Raw genomic sequence first — 24,723 nt, 5'->3', positions numbered from 1 at the left:
GAATGGATAGTTAACTAATAAATTAATATTTTTATTGGTTATAGTAATGGATAAAATTATGTCACCAGTACACTGAAGCTCTTTCTTATTATTAGCCCTTAATTTTAATTGCTTTTTCTTAGAATTCCTCTGATAAGTTATTTGGGTAAAAGTAAGACAGAAAATGTCAGAAAAGATACAGGCAGAACTTTAAATATGGGAATTGTATCAATGATTCACTGTAGAAATTCAAATGTAATGGAATTGTTCCCTCAACAGGAGTGATAAATTTATAGAAATCTATCCACATTCCCTTGACCAGTCCTTGCAACAACTGAGATAAAACTGAAATAGCTGATCAGGGTTGATGATAAATTCTATGACTTCACTACAAGGAAATATCTCATAGTTATGTGGTCACTACAAGGAAATATCCCATAATTATGGCCTCATTAGCACATTACTATCTAAACTGAACCTTTATTGTTATGATCTGGCCTACCTCTCTATAAGTCCCAGCACATCTAGCTCATGAATTTTGGCAGGAAATGTTATGATTTTCAAGAATAAACAAGTTGAAAAATGGAAGCCAAGTGGGGAGTGAAAATGGGCCCACCCTGCATGCTACTCTATTCCATCTTCATCTTTTATGTCTAAGAATAGAAAGTTAGGAAACTAGACAGCAAAGTACATAATTTCCTGGACACTTTAGAAAAGATCAAGGCTACTTACTGCTGCTCATCTCACCACTCTCTGCAAGCCAGCTTTATGATCCTTAGGCTCCCAGAGACAAGAGCCAGAGAGAGGAGATGGATTGAGATGGTGAGAAAAATAAAAAGCCTAAAAGATACAAGAAACTTGCTCACACCTACATTTATCTCCTCATTTGCAGCACTGTATTAGTCAATCATAACTCTCCAGAAATATTTCATTCTTCCCAAGATATCCTGTCTTAGTTTTGCTTTAATATTTTATAAATAATTTCTTTAAGGAAAATCCCGTACTATTAATGAAAGCCTCAATGTAATACTTTAAATTAAGAAATCACATAGACTTGTTTTTCCAACAAAGACTAAAGAGTCAGAGAAAACCCAGGCTATAAACACCTAAAAATGCTAGTCAAAGAAATTTAAAAACTGCCCCTTTTAAAGGTGAAGGCAATATAAGAGAATTCCCAAGAAACAGTAAGAAAATACAAATTTACAGGGGCAAGCTAGCTCTAGAGCAAGCATTTGCCATGAGTGTATCTGATGATCCCTGGTGGTCTATAAATTGGGTTTTAATGAGCTCCATGTACCTGCAAGGGCAAAAATAATCAAGGGCCTGGACTTGGAGGATGGTTGAGTCAGAGACTACCATATAAAACAGTGACTCCAAAGGGTGACACCTTTAGAAGGTCAACGCAGCTAAACCCAACCTACAAAGTGAGATTGGGAAGGTAAGCTATTTGGCCTTGGCTCTGGGTAGACAAGAAATAAAGGAAAAAAAGACTCCTCTTAGAACTGACAGGAGTCCCTGAATGGTGCAAATGGTTTAACATACTCAGCTGCTAATCAAGGTTGAAGGTTCAAGTCTACCCACAGTCACCTCAGAACAAAGGCCTGGCAATCTACTTCTGAAAAATCAGCCATTGAAAACCCTATAGTGCACAGTTCTACTCTGACACACATGGGGACCCATAACTTGGAACTGACAGCAACTGGTATTGTTTTGTTTTTAGAATTGATAATTATGAGTCTTGAGACTACTCACATAGCCTAATAAAATTCAATCTAAAAATTTAAAGTGGCCCTAGACACCCAAGCAGCAACAAGAATACTTAGTATATAGAGTTTGGCTTCTAAATACCATTTTCCGTTAAAAGGAACCAGGGCTCCTTGAGATGTGGCTGATTCAGGACGGGAACAGGCAAAGTACAATATTAGTCCAGAACATCTATTTCCAGAAAGTAAGAAAGTGTAAAAGAATGATGGCGGGGGGGACACAGCAAGAGGGTACAAGAGGCAGACTGAATGGGCTCCCACTGGCCTAAACTGGGACAATTTCAACATCAAGATAAATAATGATAGTAAAGGATTCAAACTCATTTGGATAAAATAAGAATCCAGAGGTCCACACTGATAAGTCCATACTGATAAAAAGGAGGAGGAAAGGAAATCTGTTCCTTACAGCAGAAAGCCAACCAATAAAAGCAGAAAAAAAGAGGCAATTAGAAAAATCATCATTTGGCAACCATCACAATAATAACTGATTTAAGCAAGAAGCATCAATGGATTCTAAAACTGTGGTGGAAGTCTGAGTACTATTAGGATGTTTACGTAAGACAGACCTGGCGATCTGCTTCCAAAAGGTCAGCCTTGAAAACCTTAAGGAGCAGTTCTACTCTGCACACACGGGGTCAACTCCACTGCAACTATCAACAACAACATTGTCTCAAAGTATCTCCTCAGAAGATACAAATTTTAAAAACGTGAAAATAATAACTTCACAGTGGAGAAATCTGAAAGATATCGCCTTAACCAAACGATCAAAGTTAACATTAACAGTAATGGTACAAATCAAACTCATGCGCCTCCTGATATGATGTACTAAGAAGAACACAGCATCGCATCTGTGATATTCCTACCAAAAATGTATAACCTGAATCTAATCATGAAGAAACAGAAATCTAAACTGGGGGACAGTCTACAAAATAACTGGTTTGAATTCTTCAAAAATGTCAAAATCATGAAAGACAAAGACAGACTGTGGAACTATTTCAGACTAAAGGAAAATGAAGAGACATGACAAATAATTGTGGCCAAAAAAAATTTTTCTTCTACATAGAACATTATTGGGATATTTGGAAAACTCTGAAAAGAGTCTGTAGATTAGATAACAGCATTGTAATAGCATATGATAATAGCATTGTTAGTTTCCTGATTTTTATCACTGTACTGTGGATATGTAAGAGAATGTCCTTGTTTTCAGGGAACACACATTCAAGCATTTAGGGGTCAAAGGGCATAGTATCTGATACCAAAACCAAACCCACTGCCTTTGAGTCGATTCTGACTCACAGCGATCCTATAGGACAAAGTAGATCTGCATCATTGGATTTCCAAGGCTGTAAATCTTTATGGATACAGACTGCCACATCTTTCTCCCACGGAATAGCGGTGGGTTCGAACTGCTGACCTTTTGGTTAGCAGCTGAGAGTTTTAACCACTGCACCACCAGAGCTCTTACAGTATCTGATACTGCCTTTCAAATGATTCAGAAAAATATACATAAATACAAGAAGAAAGAAAATGATACATTAAATGTGGAAGAATGTTAACATTCGGCAAATCTGGGCTAACAATATAAACAAATTCTTTGTAAAATTATTGCAACTCTTCTATAACTCTGAAATTATATCATAAATAATTTTTTTTTAAGTGGTCCTTGGTTGATAATGAAAAAACAAAATGAACAAATAAAAACTATGTGACAGAAAAAAACTTTATATTCAGGTCACAAAAAAAAAAATTCAAAAAAACATAAGGTAACAAAAATTCAACACACACACACGCGAAGACACACACACACACAAAGACAGGAAACATACAGTCAAAGAACCAGTTACTACAAAACACAGAATCAGATCTACAAAAACTGAATATATTGGATTTTTTTGATACTGAATAGAAAATGACTATAGGGCTGCTATGAGTTGGAATCAACTGAACGACAACAGGTTTTTTTTTTTTTTTTTGGTTATGTTTGATATGCTTAAAGAAATAAAATAAGCAATTGAAAACAAGACAATGAAACAAAATAAGATACAGTAAGTAACTACGGAAAACTAAAAGTCTCTATTTTTAAAAGAAAACCTACAAAAATACAGGCTAAGATCCTGGATTCTAGAGTCAGACAATCTGGTTCTCTTATTTACCAGTCATATAACCTTGATCTAATTATTTAACCTCTGTGCCTCGATTTCCTTACATGTAAAACAGGGTTAAGAGCACCCTTGTAGGATTACTGTAATTTATATAAAGAATTCAGCACAGCATCAAGTACACAGTACATCGTCAATTAGTGGTGGTGACGGTAGAGTTTTCTCAGAAATATACCCACACTCAAACCTCTTGTAAGAAGCCCTGGTGGCACAGTGGTTAAGCGCTTGGCTGCTAACCAAAAAGGTCAGCAGTTTGAACCCACCAGCCACTCTGCAGGAGAAAGATGTGGCAGCCTGCTTCTGTGAAGATTACAGCCTTGGAAATCCTATGGTGCTGTTCCACCCTGTTCTATAGGGCTGCTATGAGTCAGAATTGACTTGACAGCAACAAGTTTTCAAACCTCTTATAGTCTCTCATCATTGTCAGAAATCAAATATTACAGCAGGATCACTATTATTAATATAAGAAATGGAAACTCAGTAATTTGTTAGTTTGGCAGAAGCCTCTCTGAATCCTCTCAAGAACCTTCTCACCTAATATTTCTCTTTCTCATAACTGGCTAAATAGAACAGGGTTTTCCTCCTAAGCTACTTCTACTCTTCCACCCACCAGGCTACTTTTTCTAACGACAGTCTTTCTTCAGACTGAATCTCCTTAATTCTATTCATTGAAATACTGAATACGGAGTTCACCACTGCCTTTGAATTGATTCCGACCCACAGAGACCCTATGAATTCAGGTAGCTTTAATTATGCTGCCTTAATATTACGCATATCAAATATCACAGAACACTAGAACTAGAAGGGATGTTAGAGATCATTTAGAACGCTGTTTCTGGAGGAGTGGAATACATAAGACAACCTAAGATGCTTTTAGATGACATATAGATACTATATTAAATAACATTAAAAATTAATTTCCTTTTCAATTTTCTACTTTTCAAAGGATAATTTTAAATTTACTTAGATATTTAAAATTTAAAGAAAAATTCCAAGAACAATGATAGTACGAACAATACCATATAACCTATACTCAAATTTACCTACTGTTAACATTTTATCCCCTTTACTTTATCATTTGTTCTCTCTCACTCTTATGCAATTTTTTTTGAACGACTTGAGAGTAGGCTGCACACATCATGGCTCTTTATTAAGTAAGAAAGTTTTCGCTTACTGCTAATGTATTTTTCACATCTAACACTTGCTAATCTTGTTTTGCTCAGAGCCCTCTGCAAACACCATATTTAACTAATGTTTAATAGCACTGTTTTTTTTTCCATTGTACTTATTTTTACTATTGTTTTTTATTCACAGAAAATAAAACTACTATTCCTCCTAGGGAAACATAAATTATTAAATGTTTACAGTGCCATCAGCTGAAGAAAAAGATAAAGTAAATAATAGTAAAGTGGTATATAGACATGGCAACATCACGAACATGTTTTGGGGGGAGAAGGGAATTTGGGGAATACTCACCTATCTTTTTTGAGAGAGAGAGTAAGTAGCTTACTGTGTAAGGGTATAATGAATAGATGTCTGTCTAGTCCTGTCTGGCACTTATGCAAAGTAAATGAGTTAGAACTTAGAATCGAGACTTCCTTTAATCTACTGCTCTTTTAACTTCATCATGGAGGACCATTCTCAAAGAAAATTATTTGCCCTAAAACAAATGATTGGCAAATTAATATGCATTTATATGTTTTATGCTAAAATAAAATCATTAAACTTTATATGAAGCACTTTAAAGATTATTTAACTGGCTTTTTTAATTAACAACTAACAACCTGGAAGTCCTGACACATGCAAAATTACTGGTGGAAGTGCAAAATGGTAGAACAATTGTAGAGGAAAATATGGCAATATCTAACAAAATTCCAAATGTATCTAGCTTTTAACATAGCAATTCTACTTTTACAACATAGCCACACAAGTACAAAATGCCACTTGGACAAAGTTATTCACTGTGGGACCATTAGTAATGGCAAAAGATTGAAAATGGCCTATGTGTCCATCAATAGGCTGGATAAATACAGCTGCACAATGGAGTGCTATGCACCCTTCAGAAGAATGAGGAAAGTACCCATGTAATGATAAGCAAAGATTTCCAAGATACATCACTAAATGAAAAAAGCAAAGTCCTGAACAGTGTACATAGTTTCTATATTTTGTATATTCAGGTGGGTGTTGGAAAACAAGAATAAATGTATATATTTACTTGTATTTTTTAAAAAAACATTGGTAGAATAAACAAGAAATGAATAAAAATGGAAGAGAAAGACAAGGTTAAGGTGGGGTGGGGAGATAAAGCTGGAGTATAGCAGTGGGAACAAGGGGTATCACCATATATATGTATTTCTCTAATTTTGAGTTTTGAGTCATGTGATATATAATACTTATTCAAAATATTAAAAAAATATAATATCCTTTGAAAACGAAAAATAATGATTAAAGGAGAGCACAGAATATAGGATAACATTTTTCTTCCTGTTATCAGTGAAACTATTTATTTTATATACTACAACCTCTAAGACATCTTTGCATTTGGCCTCTAGCTGAGATCTAGTATGTTGTCTGAAATATCCTGTATAGTAGATGCTGCATAGGTCGGGTTGTTCCCTCTGTTATGGGGGAAAAGAAAAAAAGTCTTAAGACTTTTGGTAGTGACAGGATACAGATCCCCTGTCTGTCCCCATGAAAACAACCAACTTCTTCTTAAACATGTAAACAATACTACAGTGACTTGCTACATGATTTGTGACTCCAAGCTCTTTTTTTTTTTTTTTTTTAACCATCTCTTCCTTTACAGAAAACACAACTTTTTCACAGCATGCATTCAGTTAATTAATGGGGTGTGGGTAACATGGCAATAACATAATCGCTTAAAAAATAAGGTCAACAGCAATTTTTTTTTTTTTTTAATATAGCGAGGATAAAAAGATCACTTTCATTTACTCTCCAATGTCTGTTTTTGTTTTAGCACAGTGGATGGAGCATCATTAAATCTGTGTAGAGGCTGTATTCTCTACCATGTGTACTACTTCCGTGAACCTCAAAGGTCACTATGAGTATGCTCTGGATTACAGGCCAGCTGCCAAAGACCTAAATCTCTGGAATGCAATGGAAGCACTTCTTGTCAGTCCCCAACTTCCCTACCACTAAGTTACTAGGTGCGTTTGTGTTTATGCATGTGTGGTTATATATACATCCATCTACTGCACTTTATTGTGACTAAGCAGACAATAATGAAAATGATTGCAGGTTCATTAACTTCATTTGTGAAACGAATAAGAAAATGCCTACTCTTTACACAGAGGTCAAGCAACCAATTAGTTAAAGGATGAACAATTCTTTTAATTCACCTGAGGAAAGTCAAGTGTCAGTAGAAATTACCAAATACGAATTAGCAAACACCAATCTTAGAGGTTTAAAATAACCACATCACTTTCCAGACATGTTAACCGAGACTCAGACATTAAAGAAATTAACCACAGTCACGTCCAGGAAGAGAAGCCAGTGCTTCAGGCTCTTCAATATTCTATCAAGATAAATAATTTTACAGATATTGTCACTACTCGTTTTTACTAAATGATTTAATTCACCAAGAGATGACTCTGTACAACCCCATCTCCTACAAAGAAGTTTGCTTTCATACTTATAAAGGGAAAAAAAGAATACAAAAGTCCCCATGTCCTTCTGTGATGAAATGTGATTGTTTTCCATTTCTCTGTACCATGAAATCACTTCAGCATCTCCATGGACGTTTTTCAAAGAATGTTTGTGTTACTGTGTCCATAAATCTCCAAATCAGTGTCTAGACTTCTTCTCTCTCTTTTTTGCAAGTCAAATAAACAAAACAAAATCTCCTCATAAAATACTCATATCATGATAAAAATTCATGCTTTAAGGCAGGATTTCTCAACCTTAGCACTACTGACATTTTGGGCTACAGAATACTTTGTTTTGGGGGGTCCTCGTGTGCATTCTAGAATGCTCAGCAGCATCCCTGGCCTCCACCCACTGACTGCCAGTATCACTCCTCCAGTGGGACAACCCAAAATGTCCCCAGCCATCGCCAAATGTCTGCTGTGGGACAAAATTGCCAGGTAGCAAACTCCTGCTTTAGAGGAAGGTTGTAAAATTCTCATTATTAGAAATCTTTAAGGAAAAACAAAAAAAAGATAATCAGTTTCCTGGATAGCTCAGACATTCACTCTTGAGGTAGAAGCTGATTCCAATAGTTTTTGTTAAATTTACAGAATCTTTTGAGGTTTTTTATGGTTGTTTATTTCTATAATTCTATCCTGCTAGACTTCGATGAGGTCAAAATTCCTATTATAACCTTTTCTAAAGACAAATGTCCTTGAAATAACTTGTAAATTGCCAGTATACCCATACCTGTATATGCCCATGGTTTTCTTCTCATCTAACATAAAGATGACAAACAATAAACGTTCAAATCAGGCCCAGAAATGGGTGCTATGGGGGAGGGGTTATATATGGAAACTAGAAACAAAATCCAGGTGATTAGAACTGTATTCCTTTAATTACTGACACTCCAATTCATCAGTACAATCACTCATCCTAAAGGTTGAGCTGGTAAAGATTTTGCAAGCTACTAAAAATTGTTTATGGAGCCCTGGTGATGCAGTGGTTAAGAGCTCGGCTGCTAACCAAAAGGTCAGCAGTTCAAATCCACCAGCCGCTCCTGGGACTAGTCTGTCCTATAGAGTCACTATGAGTCAGAACCAACTCGACAGCATCTAACAACAACAACAACACAAAAACTGTTTATAGGCAGATTTTTTAAGCTGGATCCAAGGCTGCAGCATACTACAGGCTATCACTAATGCAGGGGGAACTTTTAATCTCTGTGGAGATTGTCTGGGTAATTAGGTGAGCAAAGGCTCTAGCAGACAGCACAGATGATACAATTCAGTTCCAGGCTAAAGCACTGTATTTGTTTTTGTTGTTTTTCTCCTATCCTATCAGCAGCCTGTCTCCATGGACTTGTCTGCGGAAATGTTAAACAGTAAAGCAAGCAACCCTCTCTATCCATCTAAATCACCCTCCCAAGCTAAGATTCCAAGCAAAGCTTTTGGGAAGACCACATTTTTAAGTGCAAGTTTATGTGTAGTATAAGTCAAATTCAAAATCAATTAAATGAAAAAATGCACATACAGAAAGATAAGAATTTATACAGAGCCTTAATTCCTTAAAGCTCAAAACATATTACATAAAAAAGGTTAATGATAATAATAAAATTTTATAAATATGTGAAACAGAAAATACATGAACCTGTCCCCTGGTTAACTAAATTACAGCAGGTTAGTTACAAACCAGATTTGACCACAAATGGCCATCTGTGTATAAAACAACCAGTTGCCCTCAAGCTGATTCCAATTCATGGCAATCCTATGTGTGTCAGAGTAGAACTGTGCTCCACAGGATTTACAGTGGCTGATTTTCTGGAAAGAGATCACTAGGCCTTTCTTCCATAATGCCTCTGAGTGAACTCGAACCTCCAACCTTTCGGATAACACCCAAGCTTGTTAATTGTTTGTACCACCCAAGGACCCTTAATATCTAACATTCAAGTTATCTTCCAAATCCAAGAAGTAAGAATCTAAAGGTTTTAAACAGATATTAATTTCATCAAAAGTAAATGGCAAGTTCATTTTGACAAAAATGAAAATATAAAGAAAATTAAACACATAGGAAAAATCTAAACAGAGTTTCCGTGGTCTTCTGGGATACTTTTAGAAAGACCTTTGGAATACTGAAGACAAAACAGTTGTTAATGTTTGAGAATCAGATAAAGCAGAGTAGAAAAAAAAATTTATTATTCTGTATTTAAACTGCTAACATCCACATTTTGTACTTTTGGCCAAACATTCAGACAAAATGTTTCCATGCTGCTTTTCTAATAGAAGAGGAACTGAAGGTGAAAGGAATTAAGTTCTACAAGACTTAAATGTGCTAGGTAAACAAATATGGACTATTAAAAAAAAAAAAATCACATCCTTAAATCAAGAGCCATCTTTGGCAGTAATATGATTGTACAATATGGAAAGCGCTCGTGACAGAGTCTAGCATGAAACTCATAGGAGGACCGCACCTCTGTCTGAGTTTCAATCTCAACGATATCGCAGGAACACATAAATCAAATAAAAAAGGTTAACAATTTAGGTCAGTATATTTTTTCCCCGTTTTTCTTTATCACTTTATTTGTCTTTAGGAAGAGTCTATGACTTTTTTGGGCAATTATAGAAAATACCTTGATACCAATATTAAACTATCATTCAATTTAATGTTTCTAAAACCAAAGAAAAGGACCTCCCATTTAAAGGGAGGTTCCAAAGGGTTTTGGAGCCAGAGCTCTGAATTCATTCATTTGCACATTCTACAGACATTAAGTCAATCTTGACATTCATAAACAGTGTTCACAAGGTCCTCCTTCAATAATAATACTAAGACTTAATGTAACACATACCTCTAATTGATCTGTCAACACTCTCCTGTCTCTATGGTCTACTAAAAAAAGAAAAAACTAAATTTGTGATGAATAAGAGGAATGGGAGGCAGCCATCATGAGCAATTTGGTTAGTTACTAAATTTAAGTATAATACTAAAACTTACGCCAACCAATTTTTCCAAACAAGTGTTCTTTTTCATGTGCCTCTAACAAGACTTTAATACATGAACTTCATCTGAAATGCTACTTTCTTACTTGCTGCAGGGGTTTCTCAGTCTTTAACCAAATGAAAGGCTTAATGAGTCCTTTTCATTGTCCTGTTAATGGTTAAGCACCTGACTACGAACGGAAAAGTTGGTGGTTTGAACACACTCAAAAGCACCTTGGAAAACAGGCCAGCAATCTGACTCTGAAAGATCATAGCCTTGAAAACCCTACGGAACAGTTCTACTCTGCATACAGGGGTTGCCATGAATCAGAGTCAACTTGATGGCAACAACACTAAATCTAAAATCCGAGAGGAAAATTTAAGCATCTATGCTAAGCAGAGAACACTAAGTTCTGTGCAAAATCAGAATACAACATACCCTCAAATCACAGTAAAGATAATATAGTCTTAATACCTTAAAAAAGGAAAACTAATTCGGTAAGGTAAATTTTTCACTCATAGACAACTAAACATCTGAATTTTGAAAAATTATGGGTAGAATCTTATATGAAGAACTACAAAATGTAGTTACATCAATTTCCTGGCTAACATGTCATGCTAATTCCCTGGTTAATGATATGAACAAAATAAATTATAGCAATGAAAAGTACTATGTAACATCTCAGTCTCTTTAATAATCAATTTATTTAATACACATGTTCTTGGGACGCATTTTATGCACAATACTTTTATTTTAAAACTTTTGAAATTTTAAATATAAATAAATTTAAAAATCATGTTGGTGATTTAGGTGTATGTGTATATATACAGTTGTATAACCCTAATAAGTGTTACGAGATTGGGAAAGGTAAAATGAAAGAGTGTATGTGAGCTTAAAATTAGAAAGTAATAGCTAACTTTAAAAAAACAAGTTGGTATTTAGCCCCTCTATGCACCACTCCCTGGAACAAGCACACCATTTCCTACTGTATAACCCAAAACCAGTTGCCTTCGAGTTGATTCCGACTACCCTTTAGGTTATTTAGAAGCATACTACATTATGAAATTATAAATTTTTAAACTATATAGTATAAATTTTACTAACTGTAAAATTTTTAGTGAGGTGTGGACACAGAATATATTGGATGGCACATAATGGCAGTAAATGAGAAATGTAGGCTAACGAAAAAGGTACTTAGAGTCAGGAAGCCCTGCCTGACTATCCTGATTCATCACTTACTAGATCTAGGACCATGGCAAACTATTTAATCCCTCTGAACATCTATTTTCTCATCTACAAATGTAAATAGAAATACTACTTTCCAGGACGGTTAGGAGAATGACAAGTTACTATAGATGCTCAATTAAACATTATAATAATTGTCATTATCTTAGAGTAACATTTCTGGATTTATCTGACAGTGTTCATATATTCAGTTTTGTATTTTATTCTATTTTTGATTTCACATATGATACCTAAGGAAAAAAATACTGCAGTGAAATACATAAAAGTACATAATATCCATTTCTTGTAGCTCTACCTACAAATTCAATATACATATTATAGTTTTATTTGGACTACATTTTTACTTTTTTGTTTTCCATGAAAAAATCCTTGCTGCTTGTGAGAACATTTGGTTTTCCTCACTGTCTGAAGGGATACAGGTTTAGGTCACAAACGTGAATGTGAAATATCAACTCATGGAAACTTGGCTGCAGAATACAGTTCTCTTTACCAATTTTGCAAACGATGTAGGCAGGGCAATAAACTATCACCAAAACATAGTCAGGAATATAACTGAAAGAAACAAGTTTTATGAGAAATTATTCTTAATTATTTTTGCAGTAATTAAACTCTCAAACACATTACCTCCTCAAGCCATCAGGGTAGTTAACATAAGCTTTAATCTTAGTGTATTTTTCTATTCAATACATGTATTATTGAACTACCCAAAACATCCTTTACTAAAAACGTATCACCCTAAGAAAAAAAATCACATGCACAGAATATAACTGGTAATAAAGCGAGGAGGTAAAAACATAGAAAATACCAGTTTTCCAGGGAAAAACCAAAAAAACCAAACCCACTACCGTTGAGTCAATTCCAACTCACAGTGACTCTACAGGACAGAGCAGAACCACCCCAAAGGGTTTCCAAGGCTGTAAATCTTTACAAAAGCAGACTGCCAAATCTTTTTTCCTCGGAGTGGCTGGTGGGTTCCAACCACCGACCTTTTGGTGAGCAGACGAGCACTTTAACTACTGTGCCACCGGGGCTTCCTTTTTTCAGTGAAGAACACATAAAACAAAAAATATTAACAATTTAGCTCAACAAATCTATTATTTGCATTTGCAATTAGTAAGATCACAGCTGATATTTGAAAATGCTGATGATTCCCAAATGCATTAATACAGCTGTAAGAATAATGTATAAGGCAGGTCTCTTTCATACTAACTAGTACTATGTGTTCCAGGCACTTGGAATATATCAGTGAACAAAACAGGCAAAATCTTTGCCCTTATGGAGCTTACACTCCAGCAAGGGGAGACAGACAATAATAAACATAGTAAATAAGTAAACTGTATGGTAATAAATACTATAGAAAAAACAACTGAGTAGCATAAAAGGGGATCAGGAGAACAAGATGGAGAAAAGGAGTTGGAATATCTACAGTGTCATATAACTGATATGGTTGTTGCCTAACAGGCTCATTATTATTATCATTTCACATAAATGAGATCTGTCTTATGAATATTTCCTAGCTCTTATAATTAATATTAGCTTTTTCAAGCTGTGCTATAATTGGTAATAAAAAAAAAGAATCTCAAACATTTTTATAGGACATGTTTGTTTTTCCCTGCTGATCACAGGTACTCCATAATTAACAAGCCAACAAACATGATTTAGCTACATAGCTTTGGTACAAAAAGCTTTACTTTTCTTTAGTCTAGACATACTTTATTACAATGAAAAACAAATTGGAAATTGTCCTTAATATATGCATAACCAGTATATTGGATCAAATAAATTAGATATATCAAATCAGCTAGCATGGTGCATGGTACATAGTATATATTTAATGACTCCTAATACCCTCTCCATAGTGCCTGGGTAGCACAAGTTAAGTGCTCCATAACTAACTAAAAGGTTTACAGTTCAAATCCACCTAGAGGTGCCTCAGAAGAGAGGCCTGGCGATCTACTTCCAAAAGATCATACCCATTAAAAATCCTGTGGAGTGCAGTTCCACTCTGAAACACGTGGGGTTGCCATGAGTCGGAATCAACTCGACAGCAATTGGTTTTTAATTCCATCCCCACTATTTAACTTTCCCTTTTCTCCTTGCTCCTACAACCCCCTTGAATTCACCTAAGCCCAAATTTAAATTCAAATCTTTATTTTTTAAGTAAATTATACAGTAGACCACACAGATAAATTTCAACTACTATTTTCAAAAGCAAAGACAGTTCCTCTTGTATCCTTAAGCTGCTCATCCTTTCGTTGGAGGAAGGGGAGCCTCTAAAAGCAGTACAGACTTCACTCAGGAAACACCTCAGGTAAGCACCACCATCTTGTGTCAAAAAAGAGTAACTGCAATACCAAATTTATTGTTAAATACAGAACACAAGATCTAAGAGAGTATAAAATCCAACATCCATTTTTCCCAAATCTACTCTAATGAATATGTCAGTAAAAAAATTAAAAAGTTTACATTATTCATGTTTTCTGATTATAATACTTTAAAATATATTTCAAATTAGGTTGTACTTATCTCAAAGAAAGGAACTGAATTTTCTTTTATTACACCTCACCATACTTTTTCCACGCCATCCAAATACAAATAAACACACAGACACACATACATAACACATACACTGACACACACAATGCCAGGCACAAAAATGTCATTTCATTATTGTTGACACTCTAAGCACTTTAAAGTGATCACTAAATTAGCCCTTCTACTAATGACTTTAAAACATTCAATACATGACTTTTCAAGTTTAGTTCTTGGCTACACTGCACGTTAGTTCCCAAATATGGGATTCAAGGAGCATTAACAATACAATAGAAGAGGCTCTTTCAAATTTAAAAATGACTTAACTTTAATCACATAGACATTTTTGTTCTAACTTAAAATTATTTTTACATTCATGGCAGATCTTAAAAAGTTAATAGCATATCAAATAGAACCAAAATATTACAAGCTGATCAGACATCTATGAAAGGAGAAAATATGCTGCCCAACAAGTTTTCCTTTTTCAAAGAGTAATAAATTTTAAGTGAAAAAGTTAGGCATTCTTCATCTGTCAACCAAGGTTTTTATTACACAACAGCAGCCTTAAGGCTGATTTACAGCTTTTTCTCCTTTTCTGACAATCACATGGTTAGAAAGAAAAGTTACTTTTGCACACCTGGATAACATTCACTTGCTTTATAAGCTTTTTGTGAAAGGGAACTTTTCAATGACAAAAAAGTTTGAGAAAGTAGTACTTGAAAAGGCTTAAAGAAAAAAAAATCAGAAACTTGTGTTTGGTAAATAGCATCCTTTTATGTAGCATTTGGAATCTCTACTACTATCTAGCTGTGCGTTAACAAAATAAGGGAACTGCAGAGCTGAATGATACATGAGGATTATCTAGTACATTTTGACAGGTATGGAAAAAGAGGCCCAGAGAGGCTAAATAATTTCAAAGAATACACAGTTAGCAGCAGAGCCAGAATTTGAAACCAAGATTCCTGCATCTGTATTTGTCTGCCATAATTCACCCATTGCTTATTTCTCACTATTTCGGGACATTCTATTATGTTCTACATACAACATTCTGTTCTCTATCATCTTTGTCATCTGCTACCTGTGTCAGTCTCATTTTCCTCTAGAATCATTTAAGCAATCTTTAGAAAAACTTTGTGGCTCATGTATGAACCACACACATTAGACTTTACTAAACTTCTAATAGCTTAAAAGAACAGACCAGAGGTCATCAACTTTTTCTGTAAAGCACCAGATGGCAAATAGTGTAAGCTTTACAGGCCATACAGACTTTACTGCAACTACTGAACTCTACTACAGCAAGGCAAAAGCCATCATAGACAATACATAAACAAATGTGCATGGCTGTGTCCCAGTAAAACTTGATTTATGGAGACTGAAATTTGAACTTCACGTGATTTTCATATGTTACAACCATTCTTAGCTCACAGGATGTACAAAAACAGGTATTAGGCCACATCTGCCTCCTAGGCCATAGTCTGCTGACCCCCTAGGATAGACAGTCTTTATAATGTGTAAATATGATCCATATATGCATACAACCCTTGACCCAACCTCTCTTCTGTCATCTTTCCCAACTCCCCCATCTTCAAAGATGAAATTCTTACAGTTATTGCCATAGAAAACATTTAGACCTTTAAAAAAGCAAGCAAACAAAAACCCAGAAACCAAAACCACTTCTGAGAGACCCATGAAGAGGTGGTAAAGCTGACCTTGGAGGAACCCTCCTAGGTCTGACCACACTGTAGCTCACCTTCTAACCTCCAAAGACTCTCGACATAATTCTGAAAAATAGTGTTAAAGATTAATTAAGGATCCTTTCCCCCAATACTTTTGAGAAATTATAAAGTTATAATCCATTTAAACTTTTAGTGTCTATTATATCAAGCAGCATGCTTTCTAGTTCTGACTTAGATGAGAAAAGCAATAGTAGAAGAACAGGACTCATAACAGGAAGGGTGGAGAAAGAAGCCATCCATAAAGATATTCATAGCCTTTCTTATGGAGATATTTTTAGAACATAATTCATTTGAAAATTGGGAGCCATGTATATTTAGCTTATCTGCTGACATTTCTAAATAATGCTAATTAAATTTATTCCACGTTACAAAAATATCCATAAAACCAATCTTTAATCTACAACATGTAAGAAATTAAAATGTTATGTCTTATTTAACCCATCCAGCACAATTATTCTTTCAGAAAACCTGGCTGGAAAATTAATGCCAGCTCATCACTTCCATGAGTTAAACATACAAAGTTAGAAAATAATTTCGAACTCTGAATCATTCAAGACTTCTATGTAACTTCCAAAATTCTCCTCAATTGGCTAATCTTTTCCATAGGTGGCTTAGAGCAGAATTTTAAAAAATTCTACTATCTTATTGACTATTAGGAGAAAAATAGGTTTATAGGCTAGGGATAATACTTATAATAATAGCTATTATCGAGAGCTATTATGTACTAGGAACCGGTACTAGAAGTACCCAAAGGAACTAAATTCAAAATACTCATAAAATCAAACTATTTTTAAGCCTGTTTAGCACACTGGGGGAAAAAAGACATGATGATTTCTTCCTTAAGATTCAATACAACTGCATGAAATGGCATGGATTGGCACTATATTCTTCTAAAGGGACCAACAAAAGCAACAGCCTAACAAAGAACAATATAAACTCTAAGAGCTTTGGCATTTAACTATTATTTGGGCATCAATAATAATTTAGTTGCTTGCTATCCTAATGTCTCCTGATGCTAAGGAAATCCAGGCCATCATCAATCTAAAGACAATGTGTCTACTTGACATCACACAACCTCATTAATCTTTATCTGTCCTATCACATCTTGCCATTCTTATGCACAATGGACACTTCAGGATGCAACTTCTCTTTACTCACCTACCAGCTGGAGGAGGTAAAACGCCTATGGAAACTTCAGGATACTAGGAGAGACCCCAAGCAATCACTTCACCCAGCCTAGCCTGCTACATCACAGCTAATGTGTTTGACATGTAAATGTGACACAGCAGGAAGCAGAATAATGTGATTCTTGAACTGTGTGTCTCACTTCCTTTGCTGAATCCAGAATCCCCAAGGAACTCCCGTTGTAGTCTCCCAAGGCTACATGAAACTGAAATATTGTCAAAACGAAGACACTAAATATGCACAACATATGGATAGCAGAATGATATCAATTTCACTTCTCTGACAGTCCAAGAATTCTTCCCGTTCTAACTTACCAATGTTTCCATACTTAAGGTCATCATGACATGCAAGTTGTAGCTTAACAGACAACAGAACTGTAAAGTATGCTAGCTAGTAATTTTCAAGGCCAAATACCTGATTAAATGTGGCCAAAATTAGACTAAATGTATATTTCTTGGAGACTAGAAAAGTGTTGTTTTTTCTCAGAGTGGGCTAAACAACAAAATCTTTCCTTTTTAGCATCAGTACATGAAATTTACTTCAACTCTTTTGTCTCCTATTTTCTTCCGACTACAATTTTCCCCAGACAACACAGGTGGTGAAAACTATATCTATTTATTTCATAACAGGAAGTTTTTTTGTCTCTTAAAACTGTTTTGTTTCTACTGCACATCCAGGGCACATTTTGAACATCATGTTCTAATTATACATGTGATGAAACTTTTTTTGTAGTACTATTAAACAATACATGAATAATGCTCTATAATCATTCTTCAGAGGAAAAAAATCTAGGAAGAAAAAAGGTTTTTGATGTAGTATATATCATTTGAATAGTAACAATAGTACAATTAAGAAAAAAAATTCATTTTCCACAGGAATATCGAATTCTACATAAAACATAAATGTATTAACTATTAAAAATACTTTTATAGAAATCACTGAATGTTTAAAGCAGATTTTTTTTTGCAAAAATACGTAATACATGCAAAACATTTAGACCATGTTAAATGTACTAAATTCAAAGTTGTACTTAAATCACAGCACATCATTTGATGATTTGAAACCATTATACATCGTTTTAAAACACTTTAAAAACTCATTTCAAGTTTATGTTTTGCTGCCAATAATGATTTTATTTCATCTACTGATTTAATTATGAGTTTTGAAAAATTTGAAGAGTAAATTAAAGACCTTTAGACCTACCCTGAGCTAATGAAAATAAGCCTTTGTATCTAATTAGCAAACACTTTCAGTATCTTAAATGTGTTATCCAAAAATTAGGTAGTTAAAGTTGGATTTCTATTTTTTTTTAAGTAATCAAAGTATGTACATATGCCTTTGTATATATAAGCATATATGCATATACACATATACATATGTGAATATATAAATACACATGTATATGTACACATACACATATATACAAAACACAAACACAAATACATATTTGTATACGCTTACACTTCTCTCTGAATGAAGCCTCTTGAAACAAAAGTTAATTAGTCAAGTGGTGTCAACAGGTTTTAAAAATATTTGTACTTAAAACACTTCTTTTTTTTTTTTTGGACAATTAGGTTTTTTAAAACCAAGTATTAAAGGTAGCATTTTATAAATGATAAAAAATATGACTAGAATTTGGGTAACATATTCTCTAAATATTTCTCAAACTTTGTGATGCTGAAGACTGTCACTTATGAGTTGCTATTAATGGAACATAGCATCTGCCTTGTAAAGACAAGTATTGTTAGAAGGCAGTAAACAACTTGAAATGTAAGAAGAACCACTTCCAACCTTTTAATCTCCAATCTTTGGAGACAAACTCTGCTCAGGATCCGGTTAAGCATTTTCTTAAAGATACCCATGATGTCCTCAGGCTAAAGTATCCTAAAGGGAATGGCAGTCATTTACCATTGAGAGTTTTGATTTATTCTATATGAGCTTGAAAAAAATTCATCTGGCCTAAAACCTGAGTGGCCCAAGAATAATTTATAATCTCTAGGTTTATCTTATAAACATCTACAGGTTTTTTTGTACTTGCTATCAGTGAGAACTGGGTTAGATTATCCTTACTGTGGAACATAACAGATGAGAATCAATTTAGATATTACAGAGAGAAAAGTAAGCAAAATAGATTGTAAATCAACAATTCTACTGTATTGACTATCAGGCTTACAATGTGTTTTGGACATAAAGAATGCGAAAAAAATGTATCCTTTTAAAAATGAGTTTAAATTCATTTATACTTTTCTACTTTAAGAGATTATATGTATAATGTGAAGAAAGAAATATTTGGACAAATATTTGCAAGGGAGAGAAATGCTGCATCTGAGGAAAGATAGATCTCTCAGAGTGAGGACATTTCAAAGGAGCTAGACTACAGTCAATCATATGACAGGCAAGGATAAACTGGTCTGAGAGGGAGGAAGAATTCGTTCTTTGTTCTCAGAATTCAGGTAAGGGTGGAGGAAAGGCACTGAAGAGCACTGTGTTAGGCAAAATTCTAAGACAGCCCCCAAATTCCTGTTCTCTGGTGGACACACATTCTCCCAGTTATTCAATCAAACATTAATCTAGGTGCTACTATGAAGAACTTTTGCAGATGTAATTAAAGTCCTGAATTAGTGGACTAGATGGGAGATTCTCCTGGGCAGGCCTAGCCTGATCAGGTGAGCCTTTAAAAGGGACCAGGCTTTCCCTAAAGGTCCTCGGGTAGCACAGACAGTTGTGCTCAACTACTAACTGAAGGGTTGGCAGTTCTGAACCCACCCAGTGGCACCATGGAAGAAAGGCATGGTGATCTGCTTCCATAAAGATTACAGCGAACAAAACCTTATGGAACTGTTCTAGTCCGTAACACATGAAGTTGCCATGAGTCAGAATCAACTCGACGGCAACAGGCTCTTTTTTCTTGGGGGGCGGGGGTGGGGAGGTGCTCCTGGTGAAGGAAGTTTGAAGCACGAGAGGGATAAAATATGATGAAAAGCTTCCATTGCTGTCTTTGAAGATGGAGGCGGCCATATGACAAAGAATGTGGGCAGCCTCTAGGAGCTGAGAGTGGCTCCTAGCTGATAGCCAGTAAGGAAATAGGGACCATAGTCCTACAACCACAAAGAAGTGAATTCTGTCACAATCACATGAGCTTAGATGAGGAACACAAACTCCTCATGAGAATGCAGGCCAAATACCACCATGTTTTTAGCCTTTAGTGAGACCATGAGCAGAGAAGTCAGTCACGTGGTACCTGGATTCTTACCTACAGAACTGTGAGCTAATAATTGTGTGCTATGTTAAACTGCTAAATTTTTCATAATTTGTTACACATCAATAAAAAACTAATACAAACCCTAACCAGGCTAAGTCACCTAGTTTTATTTAGAAGACCCCGGAGAAGTTCCTAAATCCTACTTCAGGACATACAGCTAACACTGAGGACATACAACATTAGGAAAGCAAAGAAGGCCGTTATTACATTAGGCCTTGCAGAAAGGACACCTAAAACATTTTAGAGCTCATTAGCCATGGGGTGATGGGGTGACTAGGAGACAAATGGCATAAAAATACCATGTATTCTTACCAGGAGAAAGAAGACTTCTCTGGCTTCAGTACCTTTAATTATGAAACGAGAACGTGGGATTTAGGTAACCTTTAAGGGCTCTTTTAGCACATTCTACAATCCTTGTAAAGATACAGTCCTATCTTTTTGATAGACTTCAGAGGAACCTTGGCATTCACCCAGATCCTACAAATGCTCCGACCCCCCTAGTTTCTTATAAAGTACCGCATCAGAAAGGAAATGATCCCCTAAGATCCAAAGCTTTCATACCCCCATTTGGCTAAGGGGTCTTTATCATATACCAAAATACCTAACTGAACTAACGCGAGGCTTTCTTCTCACATAAAAGCTCCTTTAATATCTTTTAAAAGATCATTTTTTAAAATATCATTTTTAAAACTTCAAGTGTATGTACACGTGCATGTGGGGAGCACACAAGGACATCTACATAAAGTAGTAACGCTAACAAATAAAGAAATGGTTTTATGCTCTGAGAGTAACTTTTTATTCCCAATGCAAATCCTAGTGAAAAAAATTATACATTAAGTATAAATTAAAAACCAAATATGTTGCTGTGGAGTTGATTCTGATTTATAGCAACCCAACATTACTGAGCAGAACCACCCCATACAGTCTCCAAGGAGCGGATAGTGAATATGAACTGCTGACCTTCTGGCTAATAGCCGAGGTCTTAACCACTGCGCCACCAGGGCTCCAAGTATAAATTGGTGGTGGTGTTAGGTGCCGTCGAGTTGGTTCCAACTCATAGCTACCCTATGTACGACAGAAAGAAAAACTGCCTGGTCCTACGCCATCCTCACAATAGTAAGTATGTTTCAGCCCATTGTTGCAGCCACTGTGTCAATCCATCTCGTTGAGGGTCTTCCTCTTTTTTGCTGACCCTCTACTTTACCAAGCATGATGTCCTCCAGGGACTGATCCCCCCTGATAACACGTCCAAAGTATGTGAAATACAGTCTCGCCATCCTTGCTTCTAAGGAGCTTTCTGGTTGTACTTTTTCCAAGACAGATTTGTTTCTTCTTTTGGTATATTCAATATTCTTTGCCAACACTGCAATTCAAAGGTGTCAATTCTTCTTTGGTCTTCCTTATTCATTGACCAGCTCTCGCAAGCATTTTATGCAACTGAAAATACCACGGCTGCGTCAGGCGCACCTCGGTCTTCAAGGGGACATCGTTGCCTTTCAACACTTTAAAGAGGTCCTTTACAGCAGATTCGCCCAATGGAGTGCATTTTTTGATTTCTTGACTGTTGCTTCCATGGGTGTTGATTGTGGATTCAAGTAAAATGAAATCCTTGACGTCAATCTTTTCTCCGTTTATCGTAATGTTCCTTATTGGTCCAGTTGTGAGCATTTCTGCTTTCTTTATGTTGAGGTATAACCCATACTGAAGGCTATAGTCTTTGGTCTTCATCAGTAAGTGCTTGAAGTCCTCTTCACTTTCAGCAAGCAAGGTTGTGTCGTCTGCATAACACAGGCTGTTAATGAGTCTTCCTCCAATTCTGATGCCCCGTTCTTCTTCATATAGTCCAGCTTCTCTGATTATTTTGCTCAGCATGTAGATTGAACAGGTATGATGAAAGGATACAACCCTGACGCAAACCTTTCCTGACTTTAAACCATGCAGTATCCTCTTGTTCTGTTCGAAAGACTGCCTCTTGATCTATGTACAGGTTCCTCATGAACACAATTAAGTGTTCTGGAATTCCTATTCTTCGCAATGCTACCCATAATTTGTTATGATCCACACAGTTGAATACCTTTGCACAGTCAGTAAAACACAGGTAAACATCTTTCTGGTATTTTCTCCTTTCAGCCAGGATCCATCTGACATTAGCAATGATATCCCTGGTTCCATGTCCTCTTCTGAATCTGGCCTGAATTTCTGGCAGTTCCTTGTTGATATACTGCTGCAGTCACTTTTGAATGATCTTCAGAAAAATTTTACTTGCAAGCGATATTAATGATATTGTTCGATAATTTCCGCATTCGACTGGATCACCTTTCTTTGGAATAGGCATAAATATGGATCTCTTCCAGTTGGTTGGACAGGTAGCTGTCTTCCGAATTTCTTGGCATAGATGAGTGAGCATTTCCAGCGCTGCATCTGTTTGTTGAAACATATCAACTGATGTTCTGTCAATTCCTGGAGACTTGTTTTTCACCAATGCCTTCAGTGCAGCTTGGACTTCTTCCCTCAATACCATCGGTTCCTGATTATATACTACCTCTTGAAATGGTTGAATGTCACCCAATTCTTTTTGGTATAATGACTCTGTGTATTCTTTCCATCTTCTTTTGATGCTTCCTGCATCATTTAATATTTTTCCCATAGAATCCTTCACTATTGCAACTTGAGTCTTGAATTTTTTCTTCAGTTCTTTCAGCTTGAGAAATGTTGAGCGTGTTCTTCCCTTTTGGTTTTCTATCTCCGGCTCTTTGTGCATGTCATTACCATACTTTACTTTGTCTTCTTGAGCCACCCTTTGAAATCTTCTGTTCAGTTCTTTAAGACTTCATCATTTCTTCCTTTTGATTTAGCTACTCGACGTTCAAGAGCAAGTTTCAGAGTCTCTTCTGACATCCATTTTGGTCTTTCCTTTCTTTCCTGTCTTTTTAATGACCTCTTGCTTTCTTCATGTATGATGTCCTTGATGTCATTCCACAACTTGTCTGGTCTTCGGTCATTAGTGTTCAATGCGTCAAATCTATTCTTGAAATGGTCTCTAAATTCAGGTGGGATATACTCAAGATCGTACTTTGGCTCTCATGAACTTGCTCCAATTTGCTTCAGTTTCAACTTGAACTTGCATATGAGTAATTGTCAGTCTGTTCCGTAGTCAGCCCCTTGCCTTGTTCTGACTGATGATATTGAGCTTTTCCACTGTCTCTTTCCACAGATGTAGCTGATTTGATTCCTGTGTATTCCACCCAGTGAGGTCTATGTGTACAGCCGCTGTTTATATTAGTGACAAAAGGTATTTGCAATGAAGAAGTCATTGGTCTTGCAAAATTCTATTATGCGATCTCCGGCATCATTTCTAACACCAAGGCCATATTTTCCAACTACCGAGCCCTTTTTATTTTCAACTTTTGCATTCCAATCACCAGTAATTATCAATACATCCTGATTGCATGTTCAGTTAATTTCAGACTGCAGAAGTTGGTAAAAATCTTCAATTTCTTTATGTGTGGCTTAGTGGTTGCTGCATAAGTTTGAACAGTCGTATTAACTGGTCTTCCTTGTAGACATATGGATATTATTTTGTCACTGATAGCGTTGTACTGCAGGATAGATCTTGAAATGTTCTTTTTGACGATGAATGTAACGTCATTCCTCTTCAAATTGTTATTCCCGGTATATTAGATCATATGACTGTCCGATTCAAAATGGCCAATACCAGTCCATTTCAGCTCACTAATGCCTAGGATATCAATGTTTAGGCGTTCCACTGTTCGTGACAATTTCCAATTTTCCTAAATTCATACTTCGTACATTCCATGTTCTGATTATTAATGGATGTTTGCAGTTGTTTCTTCTCATTTTGAGTCATGCCACATCAGCAAATGAAAGTCCCCAAAGCTTGACTCCATCCACGTCATTAAGGTCAATTCTACTTTGAGGCGGCAGCTCTACCCCAGTTGTCTTTTGAGTGTCTTCCAACCTGGGGGGCTCATCTTCTGGCACTGTATCAGACAATGTTCTGCTGCTATTCATAAGGTTTTAACTGGCTAGTTCTTTTCAGAAGTAGACTTCCGGGTCCTTCTTCGTAGTCTGTCTTAGTCTGAAAGCTCAGCTAAAACCTGTTCGCTGTGGGTAACCCTGCTGGTATCTGAATACTGGTGGCATAGCTTCCAGCATCACAGCAACATGCAAGCCCCCACAATAGCGTAAACTGACAAACACTTCGGAGAAGTATAAATTAG

At 35.8% G+C, this 24,723-nt stretch overlaps 1 protein-coding gene across 2 annotated transcripts in view; it reads right to left on the bottom strand.

Moving 5' to 3' along the window:
• Positions 1–24,723, bottom strand: part of AFG2A (AFG2 AAA ATPase homolog A) — a 355,632-nt gene that overhangs the window by 189,192 nt on the left and 141,717 nt on the right. The window lies entirely within an intron of this gene.

This window comes from Trichechus manatus, unplaced genomic scaffold (genome assembly GCF_000243295.1).
Source record: "Trichechus manatus latirostris isolate Lorelei unplaced genomic scaffold, TriManLat1.0 scaffold00174, whole genome shotgun sequence".
Classification (NCBI taxonomy): Eukaryota; Metazoa; Chordata; class Mammalia; order Sirenia; family Trichechidae; genus Trichechus; species Trichechus manatus.
This window is presented reverse-complemented; position numbering and strand designations above follow the sequence as displayed.